Here is a 14,157-nt window from a genome sequence, read left to right as displayed (position 1 = left end):
AGGAAATGGCATTGTTGTTGGCATCACAGAAACAATTGCTGATGAATGACCAACTTACATTAGCTTGGCATGGGGAATGGTGGAAGACATGTCACATACAACTTTAGTTTTTACCAACACAATTCACAACGCCAATGAATGAGCAGCAGAAGAAGTGCCTTTGTTTCTATGTATTCTGCAGGATAGCTTTTCCCATTCTTTCTGGCAACCTAGAGTTTTGTGTCTGCGTTAAACTAGTTGCATGGCAACCTCAGCAGTGATTTTTATTAGCATCCACTTGGCCGTCTGGTCCGTGTAGCATGGGTGATGCAGTCAGTAATGGGCTACCAACGACCCACAAATGCCAGAGATCCACAGGCATGGGCTAAATTTTTTTTTCAGATGGTTGTTATTTAATGTTGATGGTGTTAACCTCACATACATAAAACATATATTCTTTATTTGATTGTGTTTTTTTTTACAGGATATGATCATTTTCAAGCCAAGTAGGAAGACAACTTCCGTGATGCTGATTATGTGGTGTTGCAAGTGACTACTAATGCAAAAATTGGCAAAGTAATTAAACTACAGGTGAGTTGTTCATCTACTACATGCCATCTAGTCGTGCCATCTACTGCCCTGGTGATCATCATCTCAGCATTCAGAAAACTTCAGTAAATGAACTGATTTCTAAAAGTAAAACTGAAAATTTTCAGAACTTATTGAGTTAAAACCAAAATTTAAATTCTGCTGACAAAATAAGATTGTTCTTTCACTGCATAGTTTAGAAAAAAATAGGCTAAATATTCTTGCTTAATGGCGACTACTGCTTTTGTTCTTTTTTGTCCACAAAGAATCAAATATGCATTATTATTATTGTGAGTTTAATTTCCATAGATTTTAACGCTTTTCAAAGGTACTGGTGGCCCCTGACATAACATTTATTATGCTAATGATATGAATGACAAAATTGGTACTACAGTATTATTCATGTCTTTTTTTGTAGATCTTTGATATTTTAATTTACGTCGTTGACCTTTGGAATCGCAATGACAAACAGCATTAACTATCTTTGTTTTTGTTAACACAAGCGAACTGTGTGTGCGAACTGTGTATTAACTTTCTCATTTTGTTGGTCAGGCGTAGTATATTTTACAAAATCTACCCAAATTTTGCAATAATTGTAAACATACAAAGCTTTGTATCAAATGACTCGAAGTGATTATAAGGACAATAAGAACAATAATAATATAATGATAGTTTTGCGGTACCTTCTGGTAATTTTATTTGCATTTTATTGTGAAAAATCACTTGCAAGGATGGACACATCAACAGGGATGGAAACTCTACATGATTTAATGCGAATAGATTTCATGGAAAATGACGGTGAGTTGAACTTCTCTTAAGCCAGTATGTGTCTCAAAAGTGGAAGACTTCAACTTTTGCCCAAACTTTCCTCAATGAAACTTTTCGACCATACTCTTACCAAATCAGCGATAAAAATCAGGTGTCACCAAGCATTTTTGGAACCAGAGAAATAATACCTGACATTTACTGATATTTGAAATTCAAAATGGCCGCCATCCCTGTATTGACTCTATCAGGAAAAATAAAATTTTCGACTTTCAAAAAATTACGATGGTGAAAATTTTTCTTACTCCAAGTGCTTTAAAATGAGTCCCCCCTCCCCTGCAAGGGGTAGATCAGAAAAGTCTGGGAACAGTCCAAATATCTGTCCCCGAGGCACATTCTACCTTAAGTTGATCAGTCAAAACACACAGTAGTGGTAATGATGTCACTAACAAAAACCATGGTATATATAAGTTGTCATGCTGGAACCCATTTTGTACTCTGATCATTCATATGATTGATTCATCCCCTCGCCAATATTATGAACGTATTTTTCCCCTCCAGTCATTTTTGATCACTCTGATAAAACTATTCTATACATCTTGTCAATCATCGACAGAAGGAGCTTCAGAGACCTACTAACTTTCAGATTTTATTTCTTGTCCAACTTGTGTCATTACACTAGAGGGGTTTCCATTAGGCAAACCACTCAATCAGCTGTGTATACATTGGAAGGAGAACACAGCTGGCTTCTTTTTCAAACACTTCTCCCTTTTCTTTCTTGGAAAAGTATACGTCTTTGATGCTAACATTTACTCACACACTCTTTTCAGATGTGGCATATATACTCACAGTGTATTTTCCCCCTGAAATGTGTTGATTGAATGGCTTAATATCTTATTTTGCTTTCAGGGATCCGAATGTTTCCAAAATGAAGAGTTATTTCAAGACCGCAATGGTGAATGCGGCTCCCCAGACCCATGTCTGCATTGACTTCAATCTGCCCCGGTGCTATCTTCAGATTGATCCCCGAAGATTTCGCGTTTCTCATTCATTCAAGTGAAATTGCGACTCATAAAAAGTAAGTTATTTCCAAGCGTAAAAGTGCATTCATTGGAAAACCTGTCACAGGCACAATGCAAAGACATCATACAAAAACCACTGTCCCTACACTAACACTGATTACAGATGGGCAAAATGATTTGGAACATATTGAAATGAAGACCTTGATATGCAATGATTATGTGCAGGGTAACTTCTGATGATTTTTTTCTAAATTTTTGTTGTGTGTGCGAACTTTGTTCCAATCCTGAAAGGATGTTGAACACCTCCCATTCAGCTTGTCAATACAGCGTCTGTATGTGTAAAGTGCACTATCATTGTTTACAATTGTATTATGGTCCAGACTAGAATTCACATGTCAACAATAACAATGCAGTGATACGTGTTAAGTCTGAGTAGACAAGCTGAACACTGTGTATCTGAACATGATTTCTGGATAGAACAAGAAACTGTGGCAAACATTAAAAACAAAAAGTGTGAAAAAAAATCAAAAGTAAAAGCGACTAACTCACTAAGTTTCTCATACACTGCAAAATGCTGGTGACAGTGTATTTTCCATTTCAAAAATTGAGTTTCAATCAGGGTGACACTGCGAGATAGGGGATTGAAGTACACTATTAAGAGTGATAGTGCTACTGTGTGTCATGTCACCAAGAAAAAAAATATATGTATGCAGCCGTCAATTTTGTTTTTTTGAGATTTCAAAGCACTGACTCGGTCAGGAAATAGTTATGTTCTGTCTGGCAATATGAAAATAAAATTTATGATGAGTAAACAGATAACACTTTTACTGGTATGTCACAGAGCACAATGTCCTCCTGGATTGTTTGAAGCAACTTCATCATGGTATCCCTTTGACTTTACACTTCCAGATTACTCTCTGGTGTGGTTGTTTTGGTTTATAGCGTTTGAAAAAAATCAGGCTCAACATGTCAAATAAATGATAGGTCTGGACTTGAAAATGTAGTCACAATAAAGTAGCTGCATATCAGAGAGAAATCACAAAAGAACAAGTATTTGACAAGTCAGGGTGTTGACTTTTGTCAAACAGAGCAACAAATTGCCATCATTAAAGACAATGGTAGATGCATTACAGAGAGCAGAGCGGTATGTTTTTAACTGTCATTATGAATGATATGAAATACACGAGGTAACAAAATTCACACATACTACATCAACTGTCATAAGTTTTCACAAAAAAACCTACAAATCACATCACTGGTATTGTGTTCTTCATTCGACATCCATTCACTGACTTTGACTTTTTTAATTTTCTCTGTTCAATCATGCTTTCACGACGATGATCATGCATTACAAAATACCATAGGGGTATTTAAAAAAGTGCAGCCATGTACAGATGAGGGCTACGTGCTTGACATAATTTGCATGAGCTGTAACTGAGTCCAATATGACACCATGTAGCTCAAGCCAACATATGACCATATGACACATGTGGGACTCAATTCAACATACAACCACGTTTCATGTGTGACCCTTTTGTTGTACGGCTTTTATCAAGAATCGCCTCATTTTAGGGCACTTAACTGAACATGTAGGATGCAAGTTAGAAATAAAACTAAAATTACGATCAAATGATTTGCATATTGCTAATATTAGGTATGTTTCACATACAGTCTCATGGTCAAGCACTTTTAAAATTTATAGTGAAATGAATAGGACAGGTCATACTGTATACCAACTGTAGTTATGGGACACAGAACAGTAGAAATAATGGTAATAGGTGTATTAATGATGGATTTTGTACATATTTACAGAAAAAAACTTGGTTTTAGTTTGATAATGGTCATTCAAATGTCATATTTAATATGATATGTGCTTTTGAAACATTTCACAGCCTGTAATAGAGGACGTTAATTTGAATGATGCTGAATTCTAATTGATTAAGTAATTTTAGAAATTGTCTCCACAGATCATCAAACTCTGAACGAAATTCAAATGAGCAACTTCAAGTTATATCTGAAGGCCATCTGAATGTCCGAAAGACAATCATAATTTCTCGATGTTAAGGGCATCTCTGGCCTTGAAGCTGTGGTGTGCAACCAATTGCAATATTAAAATAAATTGGTCTTTCAACTTCAGACACTGTTGACTCCTATAGATTAGTGTACTTTTGGTCCAAGAGCTAGTGAAATATGCATTTTGTGCATATAACTTACAGTGTATGAGCAGGGGACCTCTAGTTGCGCTCAAGACTGCTCATGCATACTGCTCACCATCTAAGTAGATCAGACCATTTGGCTTCATAATTTGATGTTAGAACATACATGTCATCACAGATTTGCAAGTCTATGGACTCATTGTGGCCTTCGGTGACCAAAAATAAAAGCTTTTATAGTGTATACCAACATTTTGGTCTTTCATTTAAGCTTATCAATGAGGGACAAAAAGATTTCAATTGATCGTCTTTCTTTCTTTTCAGTTTCACAGTTGAGTTCTCTTTCTTTATTTTATCATCGACAAGGCTGTGCTCAAGCATGACACTTTGTTCACTGCTTCAAAAACTGTGATTTTTAAAAAAGTTGTGTATCAGGACAGTTCCATGGTGACATGCACCGCTTGGAAGGCAGGTCCAGATTCCGCAGTACACATCGCAACAGCACTACCATCTGCAACAAATTCTTCACCTAAAATTCCAATACTGACCTGTTTTATCATGATGGCTGTATTAATAAACGCTGTGCTGAAGGAGGGATGGATGATGGCCGAGTCACACAAACAAAAAAAGATATTTACCTATTTTTTCTTGTGATATATTCAGGTTGTAACCCTATGTTAAACCAACTCTGCATACTGCCCATGTTGCTGTGATATGGTAGAGTGGTCCAAATTGTCAAATGGGGCAAAAAGATACTTTTTGACTGTTTGAAGCTAGTTGGTTCTTGATTTTTTCATTAGCGACAAAGCTACATGACACAAGAGTCAACCATTGCATCTGAACTTAGCATTATTTGTGGTAGCTACATTTTATTGAATATAAAAAATGTGCACAGTCACAAATTGAAAATACAAAAATAGTAGAAAGTTAACAGCCATATCCACCATTTTTATCTTTTGACCTTGCGTAGAAGTGGCATAACATTCAGAAGCTTTACTTCTCTACTCTGACCTCTGACCTTGCGCCTTTGGCCGACTGCCATGCAAGAATCCATCACGTGCAACATTCATTCATACTAAATCCAGGATAAACTGTTAAAATGACAAATGCAAAATTGGCAAGGGGGACATGGTTACTAGTCTATGAAAGTAGGAAAATTTCTACTAATTATAAAAAAGAATTAAGTACATGTATAATGTGTATCTGGGATAAAGACTTAACAATCACAATCACTTTATCCATTTTTATTGACAACTGAACTACTGATTGACATATTTTTTCCGCCGGTGTTCTGCATAAATGAGAAGGTCATGAGATTTTTATGACAGGTGATATCAGACGTGACACCACATGTGAATGTGTTTAACTTTTTTATCTCATTTCTGCAGGTGAAGTCTGCGACATTGACAGTGGATTGTGTGTGCTGTACATCTTTGAAGTGTAGAATTGCATCTAGAATATCATTTACCAGCCATTTGTTCTGAGAAAAAACACCTGAATCATGCTCATCATCTGTTCTGGTAAAGTATAAAATCCATACTAGTATTACACCTTTTTTTTCACAGTGTATAATGCCACTATAGTGAAACAAGACACTATCAGTAAAAACTCAAACACCAGTATATGTATTCATCATGAAATGCTGATCTGTACATACTAGCATTATCAAAGTTCAAGTTCATCACACAAGTTCAATGTACCTATCCCATATGCTTTGACGGTATTTATTGCATTGAACAAATAATTTATGGTTGTCAATGTAAACTAATTCCATCAAACACTTATCCAAATTCAATTATTTGTATGTTATCAAAAGATGTGTCATACAATAAACTATGTTGCTGTCACTGAATAAATCCTCTTGACTGAAAAGTGCTGTCATACAAGTGGCAAACAACTATTATTTTAAATGTGTTTCCAGCCAGGCTATTTAAAACAAAGCCACGACATGAAATGTAGAAATTTGCTCTGCGGTCAGCTCTTGATTCTAATTCAGATGGCCAAATCCTTTCATAACTTTAGCAAGCTGAAGTATAACCTTATTGGTTTTTTTCTAAAAACATATGGTAGGATCTGTGATCAGGAGTATAAGTTCAAAAAGGGATATGCTGTAGAACAGTATCTGCTCTTGATTTTTCCATGGTTCTGAGGCTATTCACGTCTGCCTCACCTATTAAACCGATTGTAATACTGGAAATGGCACTTTCCCTCTCAAATGAAAGAAAATTATCCTTCATGGTTGTGGAAACACTGGGAAATTTCATAAGGGCAGTCCGACATATTTTGTTTCTGAAAGGCTTAGTCATTTTTCAGGTTAAAGTACATCACAAATTCAAGGTGCCAACCTAACAGCTGGCTGTGTATAACCGTTCAATCTGCCAAAGGAAATGTCTCCATTTGTAACTTAGCATGTAGCAAAAGTCATTAAATATAACTCACACGTGGCAAAGCACTTTACAAGGGCTGTCTGTGGCCGGGCACTTTACAAGGGTTATTTTACAGCGTCTATGTGATACACATGTAGTTTGGGTAACAAGTCGTTTTTATTTCATCCTCGACTGGCTGTGTGTCAATAGGTATGTCGCCATTTGCATCACAATGAAGTGGTACAGTGTACACGCCTCCTGCTGAACTGCGCACCTCAGAGAGGAAGTTGTTGATATCATGGTAGAGATTCTTGTCAAAAATCATTTGAATGCCCACATTGTTGTGGCCACCATAGAAATGATGAATTTTATAATCTGGAACCTTTTTATTGGCCTTCAATTTGTCGATTGTGAACAATTTCTTTATCTGGAAAACTGTCATGGAATTGGTTCCTCTATAGTACTAAAATGGAGAAAAAAATCTGAATTCTGAATTGGATTTACAAAACTTAATGGACATCCACGACTCTAGATATAGAGTATTGGATAAACGACTAACATCAATGCCATAAAATATGATGGGCAGCACTCAGTGGCTCCTAGAGTTTCGGGAAAATATCACCTATGACTGTGTTCTCGCGTGTGCCGCAATTTCATTCTCAAACTTGACCTTTTCCTGCAGGGCTTGCACAATGCAGAGACTATTGCTCCGTGTGATGTGACCTAGCATGGATTGCTGAGAAGTGTCAGGTCAGTTTGATAAAAGGAAATGGTTGAAAGACGACTGAAATCAGAGGGCAAGTCCCCGGCTTTACCAGCTTTATCTGTTAAAAGCCTGTGATATTTTCTTCCTACAAAAGTGCAGACATTATAAAATAACATAGACACCCACACAGAACAGAACAGCCCAAAGACCTTTCAGTGGCAGCTTACTTCACATAATTTTTATTTCACCCTAAAACACTGAGATTGAGAAATCTGCTGTTTGTAAGCGCAAGCAATTTATCAATAATTTGCCACGCAAACTTTTTAATAATTTCATCTCTTTTTTGTGCAAAAAATCAGCAACATGCAGCCAAACACTAGAGACATACAATATTAATGTACACATCAAAGAATCATTGCCACTGCCATTTCTGCAATGATCACTACAGAAGTCTAACACACCATCCCTGAAACAGGAACAAGGTAGCTATGCCCTTATATTTCCCTCTAGGGACGCTTTATGTCAAAAATATATTAAAAGTGTTCACCGGGAAATCACTGAAATATTTTGTTCGTATCGGTTTGTTATTGTTAATTTGAATAAAAAATGGTTATAGAGAGCTTTGATGCAGATGTGTAAGGTACAGTAGCATTTTGTTTACTTCAACTGCGGGTAGATCAGTCTTTCTTGGGTAATTCCAGTCAAGATTTGCCAGTGGCAGTGAAGATAATAACACGACAGCGGCACAGATTTTGACCTAGTGAGCATTCTCCATCACTAATGTAAAGTTATATGATTAAAAAAAAATCAATATGCAATATGCAGTCTATGGTTATTGAGCTTGGGTCAGTGCATTGTAAATGAAATCAAGGGTGTACTGTGAGGAAAGGTTCTCAAAACTGTGTCATAAAGGACAGGAAATTGAAGGTGTAGGGTGGAAATTTATTTTTAGTTTTCGCTCTTTTTCACCACTCAATCACACAGAAGCAATATTAGCGAGTGTTAAAGGGACAAAGTCTGTCATTTTTCATGAATTTTGTTGGATGCAAGATACTTCTTATATTGTTTGACATGTTGAAAGATACTGAATGAAGAGTGACCATGCATATATTGGTGACCCCGGTTTTAGACAAATTGAATGAAACCATTGCGAAAATGAATTAATGGTCATAACCATTAATTCATTTTCGCAATGGTTTCATGTATCGTGTCAAAAACCGGGGTCAAATATATGCATAGTCACCCTTTCATTCAGTATCTGTCAACATGTCAAACAATATAATAGTATCTTGCATCAAACAAAATTCATGAAAAATGACAGACTTTGTCCCTTTAATTTAGATAGGACAACTGAAGAAATAATATGTTGCTATTATATCTGCATGAGAATTTATTCAATGGTCTGAAAAAAAACTGCCGTTTGCCTTTAGGGTCTGAGAGTTGAAAAGTGAGGTCCTGTGAATGCCCCTGGCACATTTAGCCCATTGATCAGTGTACACTCTAATGATGAGAATCCACACTGCACACCTACAGCATCATTCAATGCTAAAGCATGAAAAAAAAAATGGGGGAAAAAAACGGGGCAAGTCAAGTATCGGATTTCTGAATGGGTATATCTGAGCCCCCTTGCCAATTTGCAGCAAAAAATGGTAAAGACTCACAAACGTATATTGTCAATGTGCATTTGACATTTTAAGTTTTCAATAAAAAATGCCTGATTACCCCTGACTGTTAAGAGCAGCGACAATGCAAATTGGTGGCTTTACTGCTTGATCTTTTATTTTTTTATCTGTGTGGACACAAATGCCGGAAATGGGTCAAAACCAGACTGCATCAGATGTCTGTGACCTTCACAAACAAAGAGATTGAAGCTGATGGCATTCACTGACGTTTTCTAACCATTTGTGATATTTTCTTTTGTGTCGTCCCTCCCCCCTTCAATGAACTCAGCTGGTCAACTCCCTGAAAAGTCCTCCCCTCGTTTTTGAATGGCATGAGTCCTAATTACGAGCGACAGTAGTTATTTCAAAAATGGGTGAATGAGGAGCACTGAAAACGGTTGCAACAAAGACCGCACTACAATGCTTTCCATTGCTTCATGCAGTCGGAGCACTGCCGCCATGGCACATGTATGATGTTGGGAAGCAGGGGAGCACTGCAGTGCTCCGGGCGATCAGCAGAGTTATCATTGTATGCCTCGACCTTCACACGGTCTCGCTGCGGCATTACATCATTCCATGACGTCATGGTGACCAGCATCTAGGCTACACAATGGTTGCCCATGCTGCAATTATATACCTATACTAAATAAATGTGTTGTTTAATATGTTTTTTCCCCCTAAAGATGTGAAGGGTCGAACCATTCTTAATGAGGTAGGGCAAGCTTGTATTCACCCTTGTTTGTCGAGTGATTGTTCCCATCTGCCCACACCATATCAGGGTGACACCATTTCTTGATCACGACAGCAGGCGCGGAGGGACATGCTCATCATCGTATCTGGTGTAATGGACCTAACAACTCTTGAATGGGTAGAACAGGGTACACAAATTGACAGTCAACGGCAGTAATGACTAATGATACACTGTTGTCCCACAGCAAGAAGAAAACATATTGAGGACAAACTGCATTCATGAGATGAATTATTGATGACAAATACTCGCTTTATTTGGACATTACAACCCACGAAACACATTACTGTGACAGTACAGCTGTAGGATAACTGTGGTTTGTACTTTCCGAAAGTTACGGATTTCACTGTTTTCTGATTTATCGGTAAACACAACAGATAATGATTGGCTGGCCAACTGCGATGAATTATTTATTGCACCGGTAAAGATGCTACTCAAAATATATAAACGGATTTCATGGGTATAATGATCAGTTGATTTTATATTTGAAGAGTGTATTTATTCTAGGCTGGAGGTTATGTAGGAGTAGTGCGGCGGAGTGAATCACTATATTCAGTTAATTATTCGCCCAACATTCCATGATTTTGATGAGTCAGTGAAAGAGGCAAAAACAAAAGCAAAACAGAATGTACTTTGTATAAAGCATGATAGCTACACTGCACTGTCATTTATTCAGTATATTTACACCAGTCTTGGATGATAACTTTATGGCATACGGCAACACCATACGTGTCTTTGGGGGCAAAAAGTACCCAAATAGAATATGTTAATCAACAGTTTTCAATGGTTTAACATTTGCATCAGAATTTGAAATAACACGCTTCTAAACAAAAACCTTGAATCTGTTAACGTTAATAAATCATGGCTTGATGTTGGCATGACAACCTCTTACTGGCTTGAATTGAAAGTTGGGCACAGAATAATCAGGTGATACCTTCCAGGATGAGCCATTTTCTTGCGGGGGGGGGGGGGGGGGGGGGGGGGGGTGGGGGTGGACTCCTTCAGTCAATATATGAGTAACTTTTCAGTTAGAACAGTGTTCAAACTAGAAAATAAAGCCATGACAACCTGACCTCAAATAAACTTGTCGAATTTTGACTTTCCAATGAACAAAAGACTGCCTTGCCATACAAGTAGACAAGACAGATTGCCAATTTCCCATATACAAAAACACAGACATGATCCAAATATGAATGCATTGCACAGGGGTTATTGACCTGCTACATTAAAGGGCAGGTCTTGTTATTGGTTGAAACAATCATATCCTGATTTTCTTCACATGATTTAAATAAAACACAAAGCGACAAAACAGTGAGGGAAAGTATTAAAATTAACCCTAGCACTGTTCTTTTAATGCCAGAAAACGAGGTGGCATGTGTAAATATTGATGCAACATTACAAATTCAGCTAACCCAGTATTTGAATAATTTTAACTGTGTGTATATCAATCCAATAAAATTGTTATTTTTGTGGGGGTAGAGACACATTGTTTGACATTTGTATCCATGATTCTCCAATTTGCATGACGCAGTGGGACAATGGTGCCACATTTGAGTCTGTAACTTACTGTTTTGACTGTTGACCTTTTCCAAATGCAGGAAATCTCTACTTCAGACTCTGAATATGCTATGCGCATGATGTGTACATGTGTTAGTGTACAGGTGGCATATGTACTTCATGTGTACAACTATGTAAGCTCATTATATATATATATATATATATATATATATAACAGAAAAATATAAAACTATGATGTTTATTACAATGGATGTAATTCATTTGATATTGTACAACAATCGTAATGTAAATACTTATGAACTATGATATTATGACTATATTATGTATTGTTATATAATATAATAATGATGTCATATTATCCAGAACAGGAATTTTGTTATCAAATATTACACAGACTGCAACATAGATGTGTGCAGCTACAGTGGCTACATAAACATACATGTATTATGTATACTTATGATTGTACACGTACGTGTGTACGTATGTATGTATGTATGTATGTGTGTGTGTGTGTATTCATTCATTCATTCATTCATTCACAGATACAGTATATATAGCTAGGTAAACGTTAATTTGTTCCTGGAAACAATAAATTTTCTCGTTTCCATTCTGAAGTGATTAAACAGGAAATGATGGATCACCAAACCATTTTTACCATTGTCATCAATGTTTATTTTTGTAATAAAACACTTTGCTCTGATTACATGCATGTTTTTTTCTTAATTTTCAAGCACGGTTGCTTCAGTGGTAAACCAGGGGGAACCCTGGTGACATAACTGAGGAACCCAGGCAGCATATGCATTTACCAGCTTACCATCCTGAACATAAGATTGGGCACCATTTTACAAGTGGTATAGCCACAAAATGATGACATTAATGGCCGTACACTATACACAGTGCCATTATTACAAGGTGTCTGTGTTTTGTGTACGGCGATTTGACGACATCAGTTTGTGGCTATACCACTTGTAAAATGATGCCGAAGATGGCATAAGCTGATGATCTTTTTGAAATGAACTGCCAGACTATGAAAACTTAACAAATTTACTGAAGCCTCTCATAAGAGTCCTGCTTTCTACTCCAGATTATCTGCAATCACATTTGAATCGAGAAGGTTTTAATTATTACAATTCTGACTCATAAGACAGAGAACATGGGACAGTACTGCTTAAAATCAAACATGGCCTGCATAGTTTATGCACATTGACTGCAGGAACAACGATATTACCTGCCAAGTTCAAAACAAGTGAAAACGATGTAGCAAAAGTGATTAAATAAGACAATATTTTATAAATATCATGAGTTTATTGTTGTGCAATGCAGCAGCCACTTTCAACTACTTATGACAATGATAAAAGAAAGACAGTAGGTTGTTGCAACGAAGCAAGAGGACCGTGCAGTGTCATTTCAAGGCAAGCAATACAGTATTTGGTTTCAGCGTCACTGTTTGATATTAAACCATCGGTGCACCAAATATTACAGTAGTACACATTATATTATTCCAATACATTAATAGTGAGAGTACGGCAATCTATAATTGGAACCTATTCAAGTCGCTCCTAAACAGGACTGAATTTTCTACGATGTGAATATTATACTCAATACATTAAGGAGAAAGTTTGTGGATTAATCCGCTGAAATTAAGAAGTAAAATGAGATAGAATAATTACAGTACAACTGCTCATTTTCAAAAGGGTGGGTACAAATTTTCAGTTATAAGTAATCTTGTCTGGTCAGCTCTATCTTACAGGCACTGGTGCAAGTACACAGAAACATATTTCAGCTGTGAAAAATGTCAGTCATCTGTAATTATTGATATTTCAGGGCAAATCTAATATGTAAACTTTATTCCAGTTTTTAAGACAGAGAAAAATCAGTTTTTTATTATTTTACATCAGAATTTCAATTTAGTATTATATTATAATACTAATTCACCACCTAAACGAAGGGTATACTATGAGATTTTGACTAGTTTACGACATGTACACACAAGCAGTAACAAGTGTACATATGTTCATGAACAGTTAAAAATCTCAAGGTATACCCCTGGCTGTGGATGGTTTATTGCTTAACAATACATCTGGAAAGCTGGCAACACAGAAGTTAATCCTTATCTTCATACTGATTAGGCTGACAGCCAGAGGCCAAACTCAGGATTCTGAGCCAAAATGGTGCTCTAGTACGTAGATTTTCAGAGACTACATCTCTTTGTGTTGTCCATGCATGCCAGCTGATAGCCAAGGCCAAAAATCAAGTGCTTGAGCTGAAAGGGATACAATGTAGGCGTGCAGGTCCTTCCGTGACGAAATTTTTCTTGAAATTGATGGAGAATCTTGTGAATACCTCAGCTCTATGCAACAAGTTGTAGTGTATGTACTTGGTTTCACAGGGATAGAAGCGCTGTCTTTGGACATGACCAATTTAGTTTTATTTCAGATTCAGTTTACATTGTTCCTATCTTGCACAATGCATGCTGAAAGAGTATTCAATGAAAACCGCCATTTCAACCGCCTTATAAACTAGCAGAACACAAATTGACAGAATTGACAACACCAACTAGATATGCATGGCGGGGGAATGCAAACTTTATCGCGAGTATGAGTTTATGGCTGTCACTCATTGTCTCACGTTTAAACATAACTGGTGATTTG

General features: G+C 36.8%; 1 protein-coding gene and 1 long non-coding RNA gene across 6 annotated transcripts in view; one reads left to right on the top strand and one right to left on the bottom strand.

Moving 5' to 3' along the window:
- The window catches only part of LOC139149616 (B-cell lymphoma/leukemia 11A-like), a 79,158-nt gene that overhangs the window by 26,897 nt on the left and 38,104 nt on the right, over nt 1–14,157 (bottom strand). The window lies entirely within an intron of this gene.
- LOC139149617 (uncharacterized) lies at nt 2,245–8,617 on the top strand. Its single transcript, XR_011556128.1, has 3 exons — nt 2,245–2,410; nt 5,896–6,027; nt 7,556–8,617. It is a non-coding gene; the product is annotated as an uncharacterized lncRNA (long non-coding RNA).

The sequence above is a fragment of the Ptychodera flava genome, chromosome 14, assembly GCF_041260155.1.
Source record: "Ptychodera flava strain L36383 chromosome 14, AS_Pfla_20210202, whole genome shotgun sequence".
Taxonomy (NCBI): Eukaryota; Metazoa; Hemichordata; class Enteropneusta; family Ptychoderidae; genus Ptychodera; species Ptychodera flava.
Note: the sequence above shows the minus strand (reverse complement) of the source record. Positions and strands in the feature narration are given on the sequence as shown.